The sequence below is a fragment of the Zootoca vivipara genome, chromosome 11 (assembly GCF_963506605.1).
Source record: "Zootoca vivipara chromosome 11, rZooViv1.1, whole genome shotgun sequence".
Lineage (NCBI taxonomy): Eukaryota > Metazoa > Chordata > Lepidosauria > Squamata > Lacertidae > Zootoca > Zootoca vivipara.
Genome location: NC_083286.1, coordinates 3,299,487 through 3,314,456, shown reverse-complemented (window position 1 = coordinate 3,314,456; position 14,970 = coordinate 3,299,487). Strand labels below are relative to the sequence as shown.

The 14,970-nt window shown below is 45.4% G+C and overlaps 1 non-coding gene across 1 annotated transcript; it reads right to left on the bottom strand.

Moving 5' to 3' along the window:
• Nucleotides 1–1,656: 1,656 nt before the first annotated feature.
• TRNAA-UGC (transfer RNA alanine (anticodon UGC)) lies at nt 1,657–1,728 on the bottom strand. Its single transcript has one exon. It is a non-coding gene; the product is annotated as a tRNA-Ala (tRNA).
• Between the last annotated feature and the right edge of the window lie 13,242 nt (nt 1,729–14,970).

Here is a 14,970-nt window from a genome sequence, read left to right as displayed (position 1 = left end):
AAATACTAAGCTCACTTTTTTATTATTCTCTTCTCATATATCCTAGCAAACACATGCACACACTTCTTGTCAGCTGTATTTGTCACAGGACGAACTGCCTCTTGCCCATTTTGCAGTATGTTGTTACACATGATTTATGGTGTCAGTCCTGCCGTTTTCTTTGCAAATCTCACTTCTCGTCTTGAAGGAAGAAGTCAGAATTGCAGAGAAGTTATCTGGTCCTTTGTAATCGGATGTTTACTTGACCACTGTTTCACAAGCCAATTCCGCTTGGCCTGGCAGCCACTGTGTATGTGGTAGTGGATTTTTTTGTTTTTGTTCTTTTAAGGATTTCAAACTCTGAGAGAAAGTAATCACACCATTAATACATAAATCAATACTGTGTGTGCTGTTAAACAGAAAGCCGTACTTTTCTTATGTTACTTTAATCCCTTTTATTAGAGTGGAAGTGAAGCTCCTCAGGCAATCAGAATGCAGAAGCTACTGTCCAATTATCACTTTATAAAACTATCCATGAAAGCTAATACAAAGTCGGCATATCAATCCGGCACTTACATTCACTGTCACCTTGGACAGCTCCACTCAACATGCAGGTGGCTCCTTCAAGTGCTGCTCTTGCCAGCTGGGGGTCTTTGAAAAGAAGGGAGCACCTGGACTAAACCAAGCATATCCAGCCATTGCTTACACAAACACATCTTAATGAACAAGCAAATGAACTATTAATTTATTTTGATTTTTAGTGTGACTTATGTCCAGGGTGTTAATAGCTGCTTGAAAACTGAAAAGGTATAGATTATACAATTAATCTAGCAGTTCGAAAGCACATCAAAGTGCAAGTAGATAAATAGGGAAGGTAAATGACTTTTCCGTGTGCTGCTCTGGTTCGCCAGAAGCGACTTTGTCATGCTGGCCACATAACCTGGAAGCTGTACGCCGGCTCCCTCGGCCAATAACATGAGATGAGCGCTGCAACCCTAGAGTTGGTCACGATCTGGTCAGGGTCCCTTTACCGTTACCTTTATACAATTAATCATCCATCCACTGATACAACTTAGGGTAAAACCCCACATCATAAGAATCTGACTTACATCAGAAGACAGACTGTCCAATTGCCCTGCCTCAATAAACTTTTAGAATTCTTTGAGAGTGTCAGCAAGCATTTAAATAGAGCTGATCCAGTCGGCATTGTGTATTCAGACTCTCAAAAAACTTTTGACAAAGTATGTCACCAAGTAAGCTTAGCAGACATGGAATAAGTGGAGAGATCCTTTTATGGATCAGTAACTGGTTGAAGAGGCAACGTGGGTGGCGCTGTGGTCTAAATCACAGAGCCTAGGACTTGCCGATCAGAAGGACGGTGGTTCGAATCCCAGTGATGGGGTGAGCACCTGTTGCTCAGTCCCAGCTCCTGCCCACCTAGCAGTTCGAAAGCATGTCAAAGTGCAAGTATATAAATAGGTACCGCTCCGGCGGGAAGGTAAATGGCGTTTCCATGCGCTGCTCTGGTTCGCCAGAAGTGGCTTAGTCATGCTGGCCACATGACCTGGAAGCTGTCTGCAGACAAACGCCGGCTCCCTTGGCCAGTAAAGCAAGATGAGCGCTGCAACGTTAATTGGCAGTGGCTCTCCAGGGTTTCATGCTTTCACTCAGCCCAGCAAGAGATGCCAGGGACTGAACCTGGGACATTCTGCATGCAAAGCAGATGCTCTTCCACTGAGCTACATCCCTTCCCTATTTCATAGGTTAGTAACCCAGGGTAATTAACCAGGGTCAGATTATGCCAGAGTTGTCCCTCTTTCAGTTCTTAGAATGGCATGAGATAGATATGTGAAAATGCAGGATAGCTTTGCCATTCAGCCTTATTTGTTGGTGAAAATTATCCTGTTTGCAGGTGGCAGACCATATAAGGTGAAAGAGTAATGCCTTATGAGGGGAAAAGCAAGTGACAGTAGGTTATGTGTACACAGCAATGTTGCCTTTTGGTGTTCTCTTAACATCTGAGGATTATTGGAGTAAAGCCTGAATACAGTGCAGGGTTGGGGGGCGTGGGGAATGAAAGGCGACTGGGAAAATGCCCAAGAAAAGTGGGGAAGAATAGTTGCCACAGATGATAAAATAATTTGTAGAAAACGGCTCTTGGTAGATTTCAAACGTAAGAGCTAGGTGGTTGTGCTGTGCTGTGAAACAGAACAATCAAAACAGGGATGTTAATCATCTTTGGGCCATAATGTTAACATTATGCTGTTCTTCCAGGTTATGCAGAGTACGCTCAGCAAAGCAAAATACACCATGGCTTAGGCTGGGAATGAATGCTGGGACTGACCACCCCTTTACTTTTCCCTCTGCTTGGAGCAAGCCAACAGAGTGACTTTCCACTGCTCTTTGAGCAGTCTTTCTCATATCCATGCCCCTACAAATATTTATGGACTAGTGATTACTTGAGGACCACAAAGCTAGTTTATGCTACTGCACCCTATGTTGGACTAAGAGTAAGGGGCCCAGTAATCCATGCCTTGAAACTGAGCACTGGAGCTCCATAATTCATCACTTGATGAAGCAGTGTAAGGAGGCCTCGGGTGAAATTCTGCTGCAGGCCTGGGCTAGTAGCTTTGATCTGAAGCTGTAGGTGATATTGTAAATAAATCACCAAAGTTCCTAGTGCCTTTGTGGATTCTGAATTCAACAATCAATGTTTATCAAGCAACATGGTTTATATCTCTCCCATCCATTTACATGCAAAGACTAGTGATCGTATTTAGACTTACTTGGTTCCTGTACAATCAGCTGAATCATCATGTCTCTGATATTTGTGTATCTCGTTCACAACTCACGTTAGGGTGGTCATAGGGTGCCAGAGGATAATCCTCAATGTGAGGGAGACTTCTGTGTGAAGGGATGTCCAGTCCATATCCAGTTTAAAGCAGGCTACCCAAACCTGGTGTCTTCCAGAGACTTTGGATTACTGCTCCTATCATTCATGACCATTAACCATTCTTTATGGGAATGATGGGAGTTGTGGTCCAAAACATTTGGAGGAAACAACGGTCCTGAGTGTGCTCACATAAGGGGCTCTTGTCTGATTCAGCAGGCACTGTGGAAGGTATGGTGAAATTATTGGGGGCTTATCCACAGAAACGGAGGAGGTTGAGAAATCAGGTGAAGAGAACACGGAAGAGGTGCTGAGGGGGCCCCAAGTAGAGCAACCTACATAAGAAGTTCAAGCTGAACCTTCCTTGGGTAACCATCTCTTCCTGAGCTCTGTTATGTTTCTGAGGTCCAAAAAGGTAAAGGTAAAGGACCCCTGGATGATTAAGTCCAGTCAAAGGCAACTATGGGGTGTGGCGCTCATCTTGCCTCAGGCAGCTTTCTGGGTCATGTGGCCAGCATGACTAAACCACTTCTGGCAAAATGGAACACAGTGATGGAAGCCAGAGTGCATGGATACGCCATTTCCCTTGCCACCACAGTGGTACCTATTTCTCTACTTATGCTAGTGTGCTTTTGAACTGCTAGGTTGGAAGGAGCTGGGACAGAGCAATGGAAGCTCACCACCGTTATGCAGATTTGAACCACCGACCTTCCGATCAGCAAGCCCAAGAGGCTCAGACATTTAGACCACAGTGCCACCTGTGTTCCTATGTTTCTGAATACTTGGTTATTCTGTCACCCTGTTCTCTGACTTGCTCGTTGACCTTCCATCCAGCTTTGTGCTTTGTTTTCAGTTCTGAGTGCTGGTTGATCTTACAGCCCCTAGTTCCTAGCTTCTGATTCAATCTAAGCTGCTGCCTGTGGCTGAGTCCCAGCAGCTAGAAAGTTAGCATGCATTTCTTTAAAGAATCACAGACCCACCTCTTCTTCAGGTAAGATGAACCTTCATCACAGAGTGCCAGTGAGGATAAATTAGATAAGAAATACAAAGCATTTTGTAGACCAAAGAGTGACATAGATGTGATAACATAATCATATTACACTTTGAAATTTGAATTGAAAGCAAAACAAGCACCACAACCTCAGTATTCACCAGTCTTGGTGGTTTGAATCCTCTGCAATCCTTTGAAGTTCAGACTGAATAGTAACTCAACTTCAGGAAATGTATATGAGTCATATGCATTTATTCATAATATACACTGCGGGGAACAGATATCAAGGATGACATCTATTTTCTGGCCCTAACCACAACTCTGCTGCATCTTATGTCAAGTCAGAGAAGAAATCAGTAAGTCGACACTTCAGGAATTACTCATTGCTCTGCACCTCTAGCAGATTCTGGTAGATGAAGTGACAGTACATTTTGAACATCTTGCACAACCAAGCATGAAAGCAGTTATAATACTTTCCTAAGTGCCCAGTTTGAAAAGATACATGTAGTGCGCGGAAACTGCCTATTTACATGCTTTTGTTTCCTGAATATGTACAACTTTCAGGAAGTTTTGCACACATTCAGCACTACACAGAAAAGACAGCTATTGCTGCAGAGGTTGAAGCATTGTCAACCAAACCAAAGCTCCATGCGCTTGGTTGCAAATACCATCCTCATGTAAATCTATCTCCAGTGAAATGAATTGTGTGAACCAAACAGGAGGGGAGGAGGTATAGCTTTATATGTAAAGGATGTATACACTTGTGAAGAAATCCATGACCTGGATCATGGAAAGCAGATTGAGAGTATATGGGTAAAAAGTGTAGGAGAGAGAAACAACAGTGACCTTACTGTGGGGGTCTGCTATAGACTGTCAAGCTATACTGAAGCTTTGTATATATGCCTTCCTAGAGCCGATTACCACACGTTCAAAAAGGAGACATATAGTAGTCATGGGAGACTTCAACTTCCCCAATATAGGTTGGAACTCAAACCAAGAACATAAGATCTGACAAATTCCTCCATTGCCATTCAAATACATTATTGATGGTGGATCTGCTTAGCTGTTCTTTATATTTTTATATTATAGTGTTTTATTCTATTTTAACATTTGCGTGTGGAGACACTTTAACCTAGGCCTAGAAATAAATTCAGACATGACTCATATTTTTGGTTTGGTTTTTGGCAGAATTTAGGCCACAACTTTATTGATTACAAATCAAGTGAGTGGTTGCATAGGCTCTGGTTCCAAAGCTACCTAGGGTAGCACTGACTCAGGGCACACCATAAGTCAGCAGCCAGGGGACAGGGTACCTGACTACTACCAGGTCCTGATTCCCCCATGTGTGCCCAGAACTCTGGAGAGGGCACACCCCGCTTGGGGGAATACCAACCAGTAGTCCAATGGAATCCTTTAAGAGGAATACATGTGGATAGGGTGGTAAGGGATCATTCCACTCCTTTCAGCATGAACCAGAGCCTATCCGCTAAGCGTACAAGTTGTGACGAATTGCTACACAGCAGGCGAAATCCAAATGACACCAGCCAATCAGCCAAGTGGGGAAAATTCTTGCCGTGCCCCTGCAACAATGGCAGATGACACACGGCGGCATAGCAAGGTCAAGCAAAAGCCCTAAATTAGAGAGCGGTGGGCAGGTGTTCCGATGCACCGTGCTGGAGAAGAAGCAGGCCCGGCTCTAGGGGTAGTCTCAATGGTGCGGGGCGCCGGGGTGCTGGGCCGGCAGGAGGGCGCTGCGCCCGCCCACCAGGGCGGGGGCACCAGAGCGATCTCCGTGCCACAGCGCCAGGGCACCCGACCAGCTTGAGACGGCCCTGAGAAGAAGGATCTCTTTGGACACATGCAACATTTAAATAGTGGTCCACCTGACTCCTTTGATTGGCATGCCCTCAGCCCAATTGCACCCCGTCGGATGGACCACCAATAGGGTGTTGTGGCTGCTCCAAGTGTCCCTGCCCTAGACCTAGACCTAGTTGCTGGGACCCACCACAACGCGTGCCCTCTCTTGCAGGGAGGACCCAATTTCTCATTTATTTTTTTACATTTTTATCCATATAATTTTGTTGCTGGGTTTCTTGGAAAACACTTTGTGGACTTTTGCTTGATAAAAATTATCATACAAATACTTGGATAGATAAATAAATGAACCCAGAGATTTTCGGCAAAATGCCCCACTCCCATTTTACTGCTTACAAGATAACATTGTGGAGGGCATATTTGCTCATCCCTAAGTCACAAATGTTTTTTATAACATAATTTTGTCTTTCTGATATTTGAGTTTCAGGAGACTGTCAAGACAAATGTTGGATATTGTTGCTGGCTTGCTTGTTTTTTTTTGGGGGGGGGGGTTATTGTCCTGTTTTGCAAAAAAGCATTTGCCTTTGTGCTCTGGATTATATTGTTGTGCTCTGGAGAATAGTATTATTTAGCATTAAAATGTGTTTTTTTTTTAAAAAAAGAGCATCCTTTGTGGTAAAACCAAGGGCAGTGTGACTGAAAGGGGGGAAATGGCTAACAAGGGTAAAAAAAAATCTACCTATTAATTAAAGAGAAGATTGAAAATGTCCCTGGAAAATTAACCTGTGTAATTTTGAAGCAAAGTCACATGAAGTCCCATTTTTGTCTCTCTCAACACTGGAAAGTAGGCATCTTTCACTTTTGATTTAATTGTTCGAAATACAGCAGCACGATAAAAGATTCTTTTTATGGAAATTTCTCACAGCAACACAATCAATCATATTTCCAACTCATGCACCGTCTTGAGCCCCTGAGCCTCAAAGACTTTTTTTTCCTGTGGATCTTACTTGTTAAATTAGCACTGATCAAAGGCTAAAACATTTATCATGCTTATTAGTGAATAAACCTAGCAGCAGGTATCCCAAGTGAGGAAGCAAATCCTCATTTCCTGCAAGAATGAATTGGAAATTATCCAAAGTGCTTGCAAACATTTTTCAGGAGTGACGAATTGTCAAAAAGAAAGCAGCTGCTGGATGTGTGAGCTCTAGGGTTAGAAAGGAAAGGGGAAAGGCAGGGGGAGAGAAGGGCCATGATGCAAAGGTATCTTTGAAACAACCCTGTAGGGAACTTCTACCATTTGATTTACTATAATTGCCTCTGAATTCAGTGTCAGCTGACCTTGGAATCAAGCTGGAAAATAACTACATAAACTATTGCGGTTGTTAAATGTTCTAAGAAATAGAACAATTCTCCACACCTGCTCCTCTGCCGTCGAATTTCTTTTCACTTGTAAGAATGTATAGCAACAAACAAGAGGAAGCATCTTAGTGCTCAAGGTAAGCAGATCTCCCCCCCTCCACTCTCCCTCTTTCTTGCTCAAGTCAGAGTGCGAATGTCTGTTCTCCCACTCTGCAAATCAATTTGGGTTACATGGGTGCCACTTAGTGGGAATGTGACAGAGGAGCAAAAGTCACACTTATTTGTCTGGAAGGATGATCAATATCTTATGAAACATGAGATGAAGAGGGAGTCCACCTAACACAGAAAGCAAAACTTCCCATGTTGTTCCCAGGGTCCTGTGGCTGGTTTAATGTTGAGTCAACAGATATTTAAGGCTTTTTTTTCCTTGAGAAAATTTCTGAAATTTTTATATTTCTCCTGATCCCCTAACAAAGAAAGAAAGAAAGAAAGAGAGAGAGAGAGAGAGAGAGAGAGAGAGAGAGAGAGAGAGAGAGAGAGAGAGAGAGAAAGAAAGAAAGAAAGAAAGAAAGAAAGAAAGAAAGAAAGAAAGGAAAGAAAGAAAGGTACTTGAGGAATTTTCTCCAAATTCTCACCATTATTTTTCTTTCTGTCTTTCTTCCTCTCTTTTTGTAGCAACTGCGATTTTGACCCCACATTGACCAAGGGTCCACAAAGGATCTATGCTAATGGAATACAAGAAGTAGATTTTTCCAAGGCGTGTAATGGTGGAGGGTGCGACAACAGCACACATTACAGCAACGCAAAGTGCTGGTGGTAGTTCAAACAAAACAAGTAGCAGACTGAAAATTTTACTTTCTCGGACCTGTACTTGACATTTGTTAGTTAAGAGAGCATGCAAAGATAAATGGTTGTGGAAATCACAGGGTAATTCTATGTTTCAAGGGGCTATTCATGCCAAATAGCATGGCCTTACTAAGTGTCCTTACTAAGTGTACCGTAGTTTGTATGCCCATGATACAGGATGACTAATCAGACTTTTTGAGTTGGGGGGGGGGGAGATATTTGTGATTAGAACAGCCCAATGTCCACTGACATAAATTTTTTCACATATGGTTCATTCATTCACTTTGTTTCATGCACTGAGGCAATCCTCTACTACTCCCACCCCAGTATCCCATAACTCAGTGAAGCAAGATGCTTTGGTCTCTCACATTCCCTTGTGAGAAGTGAGAGACACTTTCAGCTGAAGACAAGGCAGATCTGAAAACTCCCCATGACTGCCCTCATGGGTCAATGGCTCTGATAGCAGGAATGCCAGCTTTGTGTTAACCCCTTCCTTGGTGAATCAAATGTACTGTCATTTGCTTAGAATGGAAATTTTACTCTTAAACCGCATGTGTGTTAAACCACAAAGTTCTCAGGCATTCATTGTTCATCTTGTTGGTTGTTTCCTTGTTTATAAACATTGCCTTTCTGCCTTTTGCCAAGAAATTGAAGATGAGGAACATGTAATTAGCTAAAGAGCTGGATTTGGTACAGAGGCACCAGAAAGCACATTTTTAATTGCAGGTGCAATTTACTTCAAGTGACGTGTGATATTGGAACTCATCCTGAAGCTCATCACTTCATAAACTTGGCAAGAAACTGAACTTGCCTCAGAGAGGAAGGACTCTATTCTCCTTTCCAGAGACTTGCCAACCTCCTGCTGCTATCCATGAAATGATCTACTGAAAGTGCAGTAGTGAGAATTGAGCTTGAGTTGTCTACAATACATGAGATGGGCTTGCTGCTGAAGAAATAATCTCTGACAGAATGATGCATTATAGTTTTGCTACTGGGTGAACTAGAAGGGAGAATAAATATTCCCTAATTTGCTTTTGATTAACTAAGTCTATTGATCAAAACCAGCTGGGTTTAATGACTGGTCACCTTTGTTTTTAAGGAGTGGAAGCATATTGGTTATGTTAGTTTCCAGTGAAGACCATTAGCATCCAAAATGGCTGTGAGTTAAACCTGTATTGTTTATTGTTTTTCTTCTTTTGTATGATGGTGGTATGGGTTCATCTCAGCCAATTGGTTCCTACACCTCTTGTGCTACAAAAAGCTTGGTTTTAGCACTGATCCAAAATGCCCCATAAAAGAATTTATGGATGAACTTTTGAAGTTCATCCAAGAGTCTCTTTTCTAAGAGTCTTGTGAATGCTTGGAGAATTTCTGTGCTTCCCTGAAGAATATTTGGAGAAATGATCTCTATAATTGTTACAGATCTATTTCCTTAGCCCAGTGGTTCCCAATTACTGAGGACCCCCTATTTTTCAAAAGCCAAGCCAAGGACCCTTTGCTTTTGAAAATTTTGATAACTCTATGATAACGCTATTTTTTTTTTGAACAAAATGTGGGGTAGCCCCGATAGACAAAGGATTTTATGTATACTACAAAACAGATCTTAAAATTTGTGATATTACCATGCAAAAAATGACAGAAAATTAGTTGGGGGGGAGGCAAGGGATGGGGCCACGGACCCCCAGACCCCTAATTGGGAACCACTGCCTTAGCCCATTGCTTTTTTCATCCACCAGCATGAATAGGGATTCATTCAACAATAAATGAGCTGAACATTCTCATACAATCTTTTTTGACAAACTTCAGAATTTTAGGAGGCCAGCTGAAGCTGTGTGAGATAATGAGATAAAATGCAAAATATATAGGCTTTGAAAAGTGATAAAAACATTTCTACAATTGTATCTTCCAATACACAGGCAGATTCCCCTTTACAAGCACAATGCATTCCCTGGAAATCGTGTTAGGTGAGCATTCACATAAAAAGCAAATGATTTCTGCTTGCATAATGAGTCAATAATTTACATTGATTCCTATGGGGAAATTTCTAATGCCTTCCCAGCCATGGAATCTGTGGTGCCACATTCCAATCCTAGATTTGCATGAAATCCAGGCAGGGGGAGCAAAAGAGAAGGCAGGCTTTAAAATGGGAGTTTAAAACAACAGCAGAGGTTTGAATAAAGCAGGGATCGAAGGACACAGAGGAGATGTGAGGGTGAGTATTTCGAGGGAGCTACTATGAGGATATGGGGGGATTAGAGCAGCTGTGATGAGATGGGGTTGAGGTGAAGTGTAAAAGGAGGTGGAAGGGTTGGCAATGGGGTGGTGGGTTTGGTGGTGGGTAGGTATGTTTGGTGAGCAGGGGGCAGCCCCCTAGTAATCAATATTTCATAAAATGACTGGGTCACACTTTCTTACACAAAACCAAAAATGTTTCCCTTACAACTGAAAGTAGAATTAAGATGGAAACCTCTGAGTTTGTGGTTATTTTACTTGCTAAATTCTTTGAAGAGAATGAAGGGGAGGGCAAACTAAAAATGCAAGTTGGAGGGGTGTGGTCTATTGAACCAATAAATAATGAAATGAAAACAAGCAGTCTGGCCATTTCAAAAACGAAAATATCACCTAACATGACAGTAAACTCTATTGGCTTTTGAAACAGCATCTCAAGGGAAGTAGTTGAAAGAAAGAGGACCTTATGGGAAAGCTACCAGGAAGGCTAGACAATGTACTGGAGGATAAGCTCCAGGGCCTTCACAACAGGGTCGAGCAATGACTCTCTCTCCCATTCAGCTTTATGATTTCTATGAAAAATGACTATTCCACTCATTTTAAACTTACCTTTGAGCTTTCACCTTTCAGTCAGACATAACTAGAGGAAAGTTTTAATAGCTACATTGCATTGCGTCTAGCATCAGAAAAGGGAGATACAGTCTGTGCTGCTACATCCATCAATGACAGAATAATGAACTCTCCCAATCCATACAGCTATAGATAGGCAACCCAGTTCTCTGAGGTGTGGCTGTATAAGAATACTTTCTCTTGCAATGACATAACCCACAGATCTGTTCACTGTTAGGGATGAGTCATAGTCATGAAGGTGCAAGGATTCTGCTGAGCTGAAGGGTTGGAATGTGCCCAGTCTTTGTCATGGCCCAGCATGACCTACTTCTGAATTCTCCTGGAGCACATTGGGATTTCAGATCCCTTAAGCCAGATGTGGAAAGGACCAGTGCCAAGTGTGCCAGAAGCAAACATGCGCAGAGCTATAAATGTGGAATTTGCTACCAAGGAGTGTGGTGGAGTCTCCTCCTTTGGAGGTCTTTAAGCGGAGGCTTGACAGCCATCTGTCAGGAATGCTTTGATGGTATTTCCTGCTCGGCAGGGGGTTGGACTGGATGGCCCTTGTGGTCTCTTCCAACTCTATGATTCTATAAATGTATATTTTACCTTAGTACAGAAGGTTAGTTTCTACACACACATCTTTCTCTGTCCTCTATCTGGGGAAGCAAGAAGCAAGAACGACCTATTGCAACTCCAAAGTCCCAAAGAGAATGTGAAGCAGGGCCAGGATGGGGCATGGCCTTGGAAGAGTCCAAAGGGCCAAAAAAAAGAGGCTTGGGGAACCACATTTCGCTTGCAAGCTTGAGGTTCAGCACTCCTACATTAATCCAGCAAGCCTTCTTCCCTGGGAGAAGATAAGGCTAAAGAGTAAACCCAACACAAATCTAGAGTGGAGTCCCTAAGACGGTTGTATGACATCTTGTACACCTCCTGGCAGCTCCTGCAGCCAAGCTGGTGCCAAACGTATTGCTCTGCTTTCCTTTCGACAACATCAGCGAGACCAAGAGGGGGAGCTTGTCATCTGGGAAGCCTCCATACAGCCCACCCAGGGTTGCACCCCAGAAAGGTCACTTCAGTTTGACTTCATCCCTGGAGGCAAACTCCATGGTGTCTCAAGACAGATGGATGCCAGCAATTCAACAACAATCCTTCTCTGGGAGTAGCAGACTCAGCCCAGAGAAGGAACTCCTACATGGAGAGAAGATAAGCCTCTTTCAGGCAACACAAGCTGTCTTTCTTGCAAATGGTCAGGATCCATAATGAAGTAGGCACCATCTAGCAGCAGCCACTTCCCTCTTATGAATCATATGTACTCAGACCCATTGATTTCCATACTCAAAGCCATAGGATACCTGTGGCCATACCTGTTGTGGAGTAAGACTGGTAGAGGGGTAGAGAAACTGGGCAATGCTTCTGAGTTGGCTGTGTGCTGAGAACTGCAAGGAACATAGCTCAGGGGGCAAATACCCACTTTTAGTGCAAAAGGTTCCTAGTTCAATCCCCAGCACCTATTTAACCCTCTCAGCTCACATAATCCTACCACTACCTGAATTTAAGTACTCTGGTCCAGGGGTGTAGCTAGCTGCTCCAGCACCTGGAACGGTGGGGGAGGGGCAAGCCACCCACAGGGGCACCGCGTCAAGCTGCCCACAGTGTCCATCTGGCGGATGCAAGCCCTACGCTGTTGTTTTGGGCCCTGAGCCACAATGTCACTCGCAGGAGAGACGTATGGCTTGGGCATGCTGCAGGCCAGGCCCCGCAGTAAGTGCTGCCCCCCGCGGTGTGCCATTTTATCACCCCTCAGGGATGACACCCGGGGCGGCCTGCACCCCCACCCTATTCCTATGCCCCTGTCCTGGTCTGACAGCATGTGCACTGCTGTGCCTGTCTCTTCAAGCCCCTCCTGGTCCTGGGAGACAGTGGAGGAGGGGGCAGAGGGGATTATCCCTCTGGCACTCTTCCCCCACTCCAGGTATGTCCTGCCTTTTCTCCAGGCCCGGCTCCTGCCCCTTGTCCTGCCCCCCTTCCCCTGTCTCTTCCTGCCCAGACTCTTCCCACTCCCTCCAGCTAGCTCCTGCCTCACGGTAAGTACAAAACCCCATAAGTGACTGCCGCTCCCCCTGGGTCAGCCTCTGCCACCCATTCCTCAGTCAGTCCCTGACACCCCTCTAATTCCTGCACGAGGATACTGCTTTCACTACTGCCCCTTTCCTCAAATGGCAGCATTTGCAGGTTTGGGTGGGAGGAGGAAAAAAACAGCAGTTTAGCATTTTGAAAATGCAATAACTCTGCCTGCCAATTCCAGAAATTGCCTCCACACCACTTTCCTTGCAGAACTATTTCAGGTTCAAATGGTGGAGGGGAGAGCCAATTTCAGACCTGTGAGGGACAGGGGATATCGCGAAGTCCCTCCCCTCCTGAGTTCAAGCCCGTCCCCGAGCAAAGGGGAAAGCAGGGAGAGTTCCGATTCCAGTGGGGAAGCAGGAAGTCGTGTCCGAGGCTCAGGCAAGGTAGAGGAGCCAGGGTCCCAGGTGGGACAGGAAGGGGCAAGCAAGGGGGGAAGACCCATCCCTCCAACTCCAGAATTACGCAGGAAGAGGAGGGGCAAGAGGATGGGTCTGCCAAAGCTTTTGTGTTGGAGAAAGACGCGCCAAAAGCCATTAGGAGGTTCTGAAACCGACTGACAACATCGCTCCGTGTAAATAGCAATGACTTGAGCACTGTAAATACGCAGCACCAATAAAAGAATAAAATGCAGAGCTGCGTAGCGTCGTTACTCTGAAGTAGTCCACTCCGGCCACTGTGACAGCAACCTCCTAATCATTTTTGGGCTACTTCGGAGTTGCCGGGATGAGCGTGTCCGAGGCGGAGAAGTGGCGGCAGATCGCTGAGCAAGCCCAGCTAGAACTGCAACAGCTGTCGCTGCAGGCGCAGGGAGAATTGAAGGCAGCTAAAGAGGAGACTAAGAAGGTCCAGGACGACCGGCTACAACTTGCGGAACAGGTGAGAGAGCTCCAGGAAAAAGAGCAGCATTTAAGGGCGGTGGCGGTAGACCTCCAAAACAAGCTGGATGCAGAGAAAAACAAGGCGGGAGGGGCTCCCCAAGTCCAAGTGCTGCCAGGAAGGAGAGCAGGGACCCTTGTAAGCAAGTTCAATGGAGACCCGAAGGAGTTTCAGGGCTTTGAGACTGAGATCGTGTATGCTCTTGAGCTGCACCAGAATGAGTTCCCCGATGATGAGCACAGAGTAGCGTTTATTGTGGAACATCTCACCGGAGCAGCCAGGGAGTGGCTAAGACCATTAATCGCAACCAAGAATCCTTGCATGAAAAATGTCCAACAATTTCTAGAAGGTTTGAGGACGATGTATTCGTCCGATAGTCATTTGGACCAGACTAAGGAGGAACTGCATAATTTACGCCAAGGAAATATGACAGTTCGCGCATATTGGGCGAAATTCACCATGCTGGTGCACAGACTGGGGTGGGTTTTGGATTCGCCTCCCATGCAAGCTGCGTTTTACTTGGGTTTGAGCGAGGAGGTGAAGGATGAACTCTCGAGAGGTCCAAAGCCCAGTACTATGGATCAGCTGAGCAAAGCAGCTCTGGCGGTGGGGGTGAGGCAGGAATCCCGGTGGAACGACAAGCAAGCGACGCGCGCAAAGCGGGCTTGGTTCCCACGGTCGCAGGAGAAGCCACTCCCTCAACAACCCTTTCAGGCCACGCCTGGAGCCAGCCAGGACCAGGAGCCCATGCAGATTGATAGCGCGCGCGCGCGGGCTTTTCAAACCCCAGCGGCGCCAAGACGCAAGGAGGGAAGGGGCGGGAATTGCTTTCTCTGCAACTCACCCCAGCATCTCGTCAGAGACTGCCCACATCGCAGGGAGTGGCAAGGAAAGGCGGGAACGGTGGTGCCCTCCCCCACTGACGCAGCACCACAGCAGGGAAACGGGAAAGCCTGGCTGCAGGAGACAAGGGGCAGCAGCCAGGCACAGTCAGCAGACAACAGCCCCAGCCCGCCCACCCGCACAGAGAGGTGCAGAGCCAGCCCACCCCTCCCAGAGCAGGAGTGGTTCTAGAAGTGACGCTAACGCTCCCAAATGGCTATCCCCTGACGGTCCTCGCCTTAATTGACAGTGGGGCGTCCGCCAACTTCTTCTCGAGAAGCTTTGCAGAAGAGCACCAAATCCAGCTTTTGCAGTTGGATTTTCCTCTGCACGTAGCAACCATTGACGGCAGGGAGCTGCTGGG